This window comes from Aegilops tauschii, chromosome 1 (assembly GCF_002575655.3).
Source record: "Aegilops tauschii subsp. strangulata cultivar AL8/78 chromosome 1, Aet v6.0, whole genome shotgun sequence".
Classification (NCBI taxonomy): domain Eukaryota; kingdom Viridiplantae; phylum Streptophyta; class Magnoliopsida; order Poales; family Poaceae; genus Aegilops; species Aegilops tauschii.
Window position 1 is genome coordinate 75880650 of NC_053035.3, and position 9177 is coordinate 75889826.

A 9177-nucleotide genomic window follows, 5' to 3' on the forward strand; every position below is an offset into this window, starting at 1 on the left:
TTGACTTGAAGAAGGTTCATCGTGCTGCAATCGATCTGGAAGAAAAATACCCAAATCCTCACCGATCTGGAAGGTTCATCGTCGTTTCCATTCAAGGAATCACGGATCCCGCGGCAACTGCGTAATTTGGTCTGGCCAGATTCAAGAACCTTCCAAATCGATCTGATTGATGGGCAGCATGGCGATTTGATACGTCTCCGTCGTATCTACTTTTCCAAACACTTTTGCCCTTGTTTTGGACTCTAACTTGCATGATTTGAATGGAACTAACCCGGACTGACGCTGTTTTCAGCAGAATTGCCATGGTGTTATCTTTGTGCAGAAACAAAAAGTTCTCGGAATGAACTGGAACTTCACGGAGATTATTTTTGGAAATAATTAAAATACTGGCGAAAGAATCAAGGCCAGGGGGCCCGCACCCTTTCCACGAGGGTGGGAGGCGCGCCCCCTGCCTCGTGGGCCCCCTGGAGCTCCACCGACCTCAACTCCAACTCCATATATTCGTGTTCGGGGAGAAAAAAAATCAAAGAGATAGATTCATCGCGTTTTACGATACGGAGCCACCGCCAAGCCCTAAACTCTCTCGGGAGGGCTGATCTGGAGTCAGTTCAGGGCTCCAGAGAGGGGAATCCGTCGCCGTCGTCATCACCAACCATCCTCCATCACCAATTTCATGATGCTCACCGCCATGCGTGAGTAATTCCATCATAGGCTTGCTGGACGGTGATGGGTTGGATGAGATTTATCATGTAATCGAGTTAGTTTTGTTAGGGTTTGATCCCTAGTATCCACTATGTTCTGAGATTGATGTTGCTATGACTTTGCTATGCTTAATGCTTGTCACTAGGGCCCGAGTGCCATGATTTCAGATCTGAACCTATTATGTTTTCATGAATATATGTGAGTTCATGATCCTATCTTGCAAGTCTATAGTCACCTACTATGTGTTATGATCCGGCAACCCCGAAGTGACTATAATCGGGACCACTCCCGGTGATGACCATAGTTTGAGGAGTTCATGTATTCACTATGTGTTAATGCTTTGGTCCGGTACTCTATTAAAAGGAGGCCTTAATATCCCTTAGTTTCCATTAGGACCCCGCTGCCATGGGAGGGTAGGACAAAAGATGTCATGCAAGTTCTTTTCCATAAGCACGTATGACTATATTCGGAATACATGCCTACATTACATTGATGAATTGGAGCTAGTTCTGTGTCACCCTATGTTATGACTGTTACATATGAACCGCATCCGGCATAATTCTCCATCACCGATCCAATGCCTACGAGCTTTTCACATATTGTTATTCGCTTATTTACTTTTCCGTTGCTACTGTTACAATCACTACAAAACCCAAAAATATTACTTTTGCCACCGTTACCGTTATTTCCATACTACTTTGCTACTAAACACTTTACTGAAGATACTAAGTTATCCAGGTGTGGTTGAATTGACAACTCAACTGCCAATACTTGAGAATATTCTTTGGCTCCCCTTGTGTCGAATCAATAAATTTGGGTTGAATACTCTACCCTCGAAAACTGTTGTGATCCCCTATACTTGTGGGTTATCAAGACTATTTTCTGGCGCCGTTGCCGGGGAGCATAGCTCTATTCTTTGAGCCACTTGGGATTTATATCTACTGGTCACTATGAAGAACTTGAAAGACGCGAAAACAAAAATTTATCCCTCAACTACGAGGGGATGTAAGGAACTGCCATCTAGCTCTGCACTTGATTCACCTTCTGTTTTGAGTAAGCTTGCGACACCTAAACCTGCTTCTGCTATTAATTCTGATATGTCGCATGTTATTGATGATGCCACTTCTGCTATGCATGATACTTATGATGAAACTGCTTCTATGCTTGATACTACTGTGCCACTTGGTGAATTTCTTGATGAACAACTTGCTAGGGCTAGAGAGAATGAAATTATTGAAACTGATAATATTGATGAAAGTGATGACGAGGATTCTCCACCTAGATATGAGTTGCCTGTTGTGCCTGAGGGTTATGTTATGGATGAAGAAACCGCTAGAGACTTTCTTGCTTGCAATGATAGAAGTGATCTTAAGAAATTATTAGCTAAGCTGAAACAAAAAACTCTGAATGCTAGAATGAAATATGATCCTTCTTATGCTACTTCACCTATCTTTGTTACTGATAAGGATTATGAATTCTCTGTCGACCCTGATATAATTACTTTGGTTGAATCTGATCCTTTCTATGGCTATGAATCTGAAACTGTTGTGGCACATCTTACTAAATTAAATGATATAGCCACCCTATTCACTAATGATGAGAAAACTCGCTACTATTATATCCTTAAAATATTTTCGTTCTCATTAAAGGGTGATTCTAAGATATGGTTTAATTATCTTGATCCTGGTTGTGTGCGTAGTCCCCAGGATATGATTTATTACTTCTCTGCTAAATATTTCCTTGCTCATAAGAAACAAGCTGCTTTAAGGGATATATATAATTTTGTGCAAATTGAAGAAGAGAGTCTCCCACAAGCTTGGGGGAGGCTTCTCCAATTACTTAATGCTTTGCCTGATCATCCTCTCAAGAAAAATGAAATACTTGATATCTTTTATAATGGACTGACCGATGCTTCCAGAGACCACCTGGACAGTTGTGCTGGCTGTGTTTTCAGGGAAAGAACTGTTGATCAAGCTGAAATTCTATTGAATAATATGTTGACTAATGAAAATAATTGGACACCTCCTGAGCCAACTCCTAAGACAACTCCGAAGAAAAGGGGTGTTCTATTTCTCAGTCCTGAAGATATGCAAGAGGCAAAGAAATCTATGAAAGAAAAGGGTATTAAAGCTGAAGATGTTAAGAATTTACCTCCTATTGAAGAAATACATGGTCTCAATTTACCGCCTGTTGAAGAAATACATGGTTTTAATCCATCACCTATTGAAGAAACACACGGTCTTGATAATCCTACACAGGTAGTAAAGGTAAATTCTCTTTATAGATTTGATGAAGGTGATATTCCTTGTTATAAGTCTGCTAGCCAATGCTTAGATGAGTTTGATAATTTTATTGTCAAACAAGAAGATTTCAATGCTTATTTTGGTTGACAATTAAAACACAACGCTTATATGATTGAACACTTGAGTGATTATATGTCTAGAGTTAAAGGTGAACTTAAACTCATTAGTAAACATGCTTCTATGGTTACCACTCAAGTAGAACAAGTACTTAAAGCTCAGAATGATTTGCTCGGTGAATTGAATAGTAAGAATAATGACTTTGCTGTTAGAGTTGCAACTAGAACTGGTAAAATGACTCAGGAACCTTTGTATCCTGAAGGCCATCCTAAGAGAATTGAGCAAGATTCTCAGAGAAATAATGTAGATGCACCTAGTCCTTCTAAAAAGAAGAAAAAGAAAAATGATAGGACTTTGCATGCTTCTAGTGAACCTGTTGCTGACACACCTGAGAATCCAAATGATATTTATATTTCTGATGCTGAAACACAATCTGGTAATGAACATGAACCTCGTGATAATGTTAATGATGATGTTCATGTTGATGCTCAACCAAGTAATAACAATGATGCAGAAATTGAACCTGATGTTGATCTTGATAACCCACAATCAAAGAATCAACTTTATGATAAGAGAGACTTCGTTGCTAGGAAGCACGGTAAAGAAAGAGAACCATGGATTCAGAAACCCATGCCTTTTCCTCCTAAACCATCCAAGAAAAGATGATGAGGATTTTGAGCGCTTTGCTGAAATGATTAGACCTATCTTTTTGCGTATGTGATTAACTGATATGCTCAAAATGAATCCTTATGCTAAGTATATGAAAGAAATTGTTACTAATAAAAGAAAGATACCGGAAGCTGAAATTTCCACCATGCTTGCTAATTATACTTTTAAGGGTGGAATACCAAAGAAACTTGGAGATCCAGGAGTACCAACTATACCATGCTCCATTAAAAGAAATTATGTTAAAACCGCTTTATGTGATCTTGGAGCCGGTGTTAGTGTTATGCCTCTCTCTTTATATCGTAGACTTGATTTGAATAATTTGACACCTACTGAAATATCTTTGCAAATGGCCGATAAATCAACTGCTATACCTGTCAGTATTTGTGAGGATGTGCCTGTTGTGGTTGCAAATGTTACTATTTTAACGGACTTTGTTATTCTTGATATTCCCGAGGACGATAGTATGTCTATTATTCTTGGAAGACCCTTTTTGAATACTGCAGGGGCTGTTATTGATTGCAACAAAGGCAATGTCACTTTTCATGTTAATGGCAATGAGCATACGGTACACTTTCCGAGGAAACAACCTCAAGTTCATAGTATCAATTCTATTGGAAAAATTCCATCGATTATTTTTGGAGGTTTTGAATTTTCTCTTCCTACTGTCACAAAGAGATATGATATTCTTATTATTGGGGACGTGCATATCCCTGTTGAGGTAACATAGTGTTATTCGAAATTTCTCCGGTTCCATGTTATTCGGAATGAGTTTGTTAACCAGACTTGATCAGCCTTGTTAGTGGATTCCTTTTGATGAGCATGAGATGGATGAAGTTAGAAAGCACAACCTTCTGTACCCTCCTTTTACTTTCCGTTTTCTAGATTAAATAAAGTAAAAATAGTATTTTCTGTCAGTTTTCTGAATTATCCATGCAATAAAAAAATACCCCGAAAATAAAAGTTCTCCAAATGCCCCGAAATTGGAATATGATTTTTTCTGGAATATTTGAGAATATCTGGCACTGAGAACACAGCAGGGGGAGCAAGCACCTGGCCACGAGGGTCCATGGCGCGCCCCTGCCTCGTGGGCCCATGGTGGCTCCCCTCCACTTATTCCAGCCACCACACACTCCTTCTTCCTCCGAAAAAAATCACCAACCAGCTCAAGCACGAGTTCTAGCTCATTTTGCTGCGATTTTCGATCTCCTTGCTCAAAGCACCTCTCACAAAACTGCTTTGGGGGATTGTTCCTTGGTATGTGACTCCTCCAATGGTCTAATTAGTTTTTGTTCTAGTGCCTTATTCATTGCAAATTTTTGCTGCCTAGGTGACCATGTTCTTGAGCTTGCATGTCAAATTTATATGGTCCCAAGTAGTTCTAATGCATGATATAGTCTCTAGGCACTTGTAGGAGTAGTTGCTATCAATTTTGTTGAGTTTGGTTCACTTTTATTTGAAGTTACTAAAATTTTCAGAAATTTTTCAGCGGAAGAAATATGTTTTGGAAAATGTACCAAGGTGGCCCTTCAAGGAAGCAAGGACCCAAGCTCGCAATGCGCGATGCCGACGATGAACCACCAAGGGACGCTCAAGTGCGGGCTTGTGAATGGCCTTCAGAGGACTTCATGGATCTAGCAGGAATCAAGGAAGAATTTAACGCATATGTGCGTAACGCTGATCTTGTGAGCTTCGAGGCAGATAAGTGCCGTCAGTACCACTATATCACTGATTCCTTTGTGAGAAGGTTTGAATTTTCATCATCACGCAATTCTCAAACTGTCCTGTTTGATCTTTATGAAAATTCTTATACCATGGACTTAGAGGATTTTAATACTGCTTACAAGCTTCCACAATTGGGTAGTCTTAGTGAGCCTCGCAAATCTGAATTTAGAGATTTTCTTGCTGGTATAACTGTGAGGGAGTCTAGAGATATAACACAAGCTACCATAGGGAGCATTCATTTTCCTGCTATACATTATTTTGCTCTCTTCATAGTTAGGTGTATAAATGGTAAGGATGAAGCATGCCACATGTGTGTCCCTGATCTCAGTGTTCTCAGGAGTGTTGTATTAGGAGATAAACATTATAATTTGGGAGCCATTGTTGCACGTAGGTTGCATAATAATAGATTTAATGGAGATTTCTTTGGTGAAATTTATGCAACCCGTTTAGCTAATTTTCTTAATATACCCATTCGTGATTATGATATGGAATTGCCTCCTTGTTATCTAGATTTTAATGCCATGGTTCACCATCGGTTTGTTGAGAGGAATGAACCGCCTCTCCAGTATCGACTAATCTTTGACAGGCGTCACGCCGTCAATATTGTCCTCCCTGCTCCTATTCTCTTTGACTTTCAGGAAAAAGGGAGACATGTTATAACCAGGGAGGAGGCAAATGAGTACGAAAGGAGGACGAGGGCAGCTCGCCTCCAAGCTGCAGCCGACGATGCAATAGGCGCTGCATCTCAGTACGACCCCAACTATAACTTTGGATATCCGCCAGGCCAGCCGTGGCAATAGACTAACTTAGGGCAAAAGCCTAAGCTTGGGGGAGTACGTATTTCTCACCGACACTACATTTATGCTCACACGCTCATGCTAGTTGTCGGTGCTCATACTCTTTCATTGTACTATCCATGCTAGTTTATTTTCTTTTTCTTGCTTTCTTCTTGTGTGTTTGAAAAACCTTAAGAAAAAACCAAAAAATAGTAGTAGCTTTTAGCTAGTTTACTTTCTTGCTTGTAGTAGTAATAATTAAAAGAAAACCCAAAAGATTTCTTATTCTTCTTTTGCTTGTTGGGAGCTTTCCCATGTAAATAGTTTTATTTCTTTTCTTTAGGGGTCGATAGGAGAAGACCATAATGAAATTGTTGAAGTGGCCCTTATATGCATTGTTGTTGATTTAACCAAGAGCCCATATTGCCTTGTCTTCTCCTATTTATTGAATGCTTGCAGATTCCAGCTTAGTCCAATGCACGTGCACTATTATTATTATTCACATCATTCGGTCATGCAAGTGAAAGGCAATTATGACAATATATGATGGACTGATTGAGATGAGAGAAGCTGGTATGAACTCGACCCCTCTTGTTTTTGTAAATATGATTAGTTGATTGATACGTCTCCAACGTATCTATAATTTTTGATTGTTCCATGCTATTATATATTCTGTTTTGGATGTTTAATGGGCTTATTTATACACTTTTATATTATTTTTGGGACTAACCTATTAACCGGAGGCCCAGCCCAAATTGCTGGGTTTTTTTGCCTATTTCAGAGTTTCGTAGAAAAAGAATATCAAACGAAGTCCAAACGGAATGAAACCTTCGGGAACGTGATTTTCGGAACAAACGTGATCCAGAGGACTTGGAGTCCACGTAAAGTAATCAACGAGGAGAGCACGAGGCAGGGGGCGCCTACCCCCCCCCCCCCCAGGCGCGCCCTCCACCCTCGTGGGGCCCATGTTGCTCCATCGACGTACTTCTTCCTCCTATATATACCTACGTACCCCCAAACCATCAGAGTCATCCACGAAAACCTAATTCCACCGCCGCAACCTTCTGTACCCGTGAGATCCCATCTTGGGGCCTTTTCCGGCATCATGCCGGAGGGGGCATTGATCACGGAGGGCTTCTACATCAACACCATAGCCTCTCCGATGATGTGTGAGTAGTTTACCTCAGACCTTCAGGTCCATAGTTATTAGCTAGATGGCTTCTTCTCTCTCTTTGGATCTCAATACAAAGTTCTCCTCGATTCTCGTGGAGATCTATTCGATATAATCTTCTTTTGCGGTGTGTTTGTCGGGACCGATGAATTATGGGTCTACGATCAAGATTATCTATGAAAAATATTTGAATCTTCTCGGAATTCTTTTATGTATAATTGGTTGTCTTTGCAAGTCTCTTCGAATTATCTGTTTGGTTTGGCCTACTAGATTGATCTTTCTTGCAATGGGAGAAGTGCTTAGCTTTGGGTTCAATCTTGCGGTGTCCTTTCCCAGTGACAACAGGGGCAGCAAGGCACGTATTGTATTGTTGCCATCGAGGATAACAAGATGGGGTTTATATCATATTGCATGAGTTTATCCCTCTACATCATGTCATCATACTTAAAGCATTACTCTGTTCTTTTGAACTTAATACTCTAGATGCATGCTGGATAGCGGTCGATGTGTGGAGTAATAGTAGTAGATGCAGGGAGGAGTCGGTCTACTTGTCACGGACGTGATGCCTATATACATGATCATACCTAGATATTCTCATAACTATGCTCAATTCTATCAATTGCTCAACAGTAATTTGTTCACCCACCGTAATACTTATGCTCTTGAGAGAAGCCACTAGTGAAACCTATGGCCCCCGGGTCTATTCTCTATCATATTAATCTTCCAACACTTAGCTATTTCTATTGCCTTTTAGTTTACTTTGCATCTTTATTTCTCTTTATCATAAAAATACCAAAAATATTATCTTATCATATCTATCAGATCTCACTCTCGTAAGTGACCGTGAAGGGATTGACAACCCCTTTATCGCGTTGGTTGCGAGGTTCTTATTTTGTGTAGGTGCGAGGGACTCGAGCGTAGCCTCCTACTGGATTGATACCTTGGTTCTCAAAAACTGAGGGAAATACTTACGCTACTTTACTGCATCACCCTTTCCTCTTCAAGGGAAAAACCAACGCAGTGCTCAAGAGGTAGCACGAAGGATTTCTGGCGCCGTTGCCACGGAGTCTACGCAAAAGTCAACATACCAAGTACCCATCAGAAACCCTTATCCCTCGCATTACATTATTTGCCATTTGCCTCTCGTTTTCCTCTCCCCCACTTCACCCTTGCTGTTTTATTCGCCCTCTCTTTTCCGTTCGCCTCTTTCTCGCTCACTTCTTGTTTGCTCGTGTGCTGGATTGCTTGCTTGTCACGATGGCTCAAGATAATACTAAATTGTGTGACTTTACCAATACCAACAACAATTATTTTCTTAGCACTCCGATTTCTCCTCTTACCGATACTGAATCTTGTGAAATTAATGCTGCCTTGCTGAATCTTGTCATGAAAGATCAATTCGCCGGCCTTCCTAGTGAAGATGCCGCTACCCATCTAAATAGCTTCGTTGATTTGTGTGATATGCAAAAGAAAAAAGATGTGGACAATGATATTGTTAAATTCCTTTTTCGCTTAGAGATCGTGCTAAAGCTTGGTTTTCGTCTTTGCCTAAAAATAGTATTGATTCATGGAATAAATGCAAAGATGCTTTTATCTCTAAGTATTTTCCTCCCGCTAAAATCATCTCTCTTAGAAACGATATCATGAATTTTAAGCAACTTGATCATGAACATGTCGCACAAGCTTGGGAGAGGATGAAATTAATGATACGTAATTGCCCTACACATGGTTTGAATCTTTGGATGATTATACAAAAAAATTATGCCGGATTGAATTT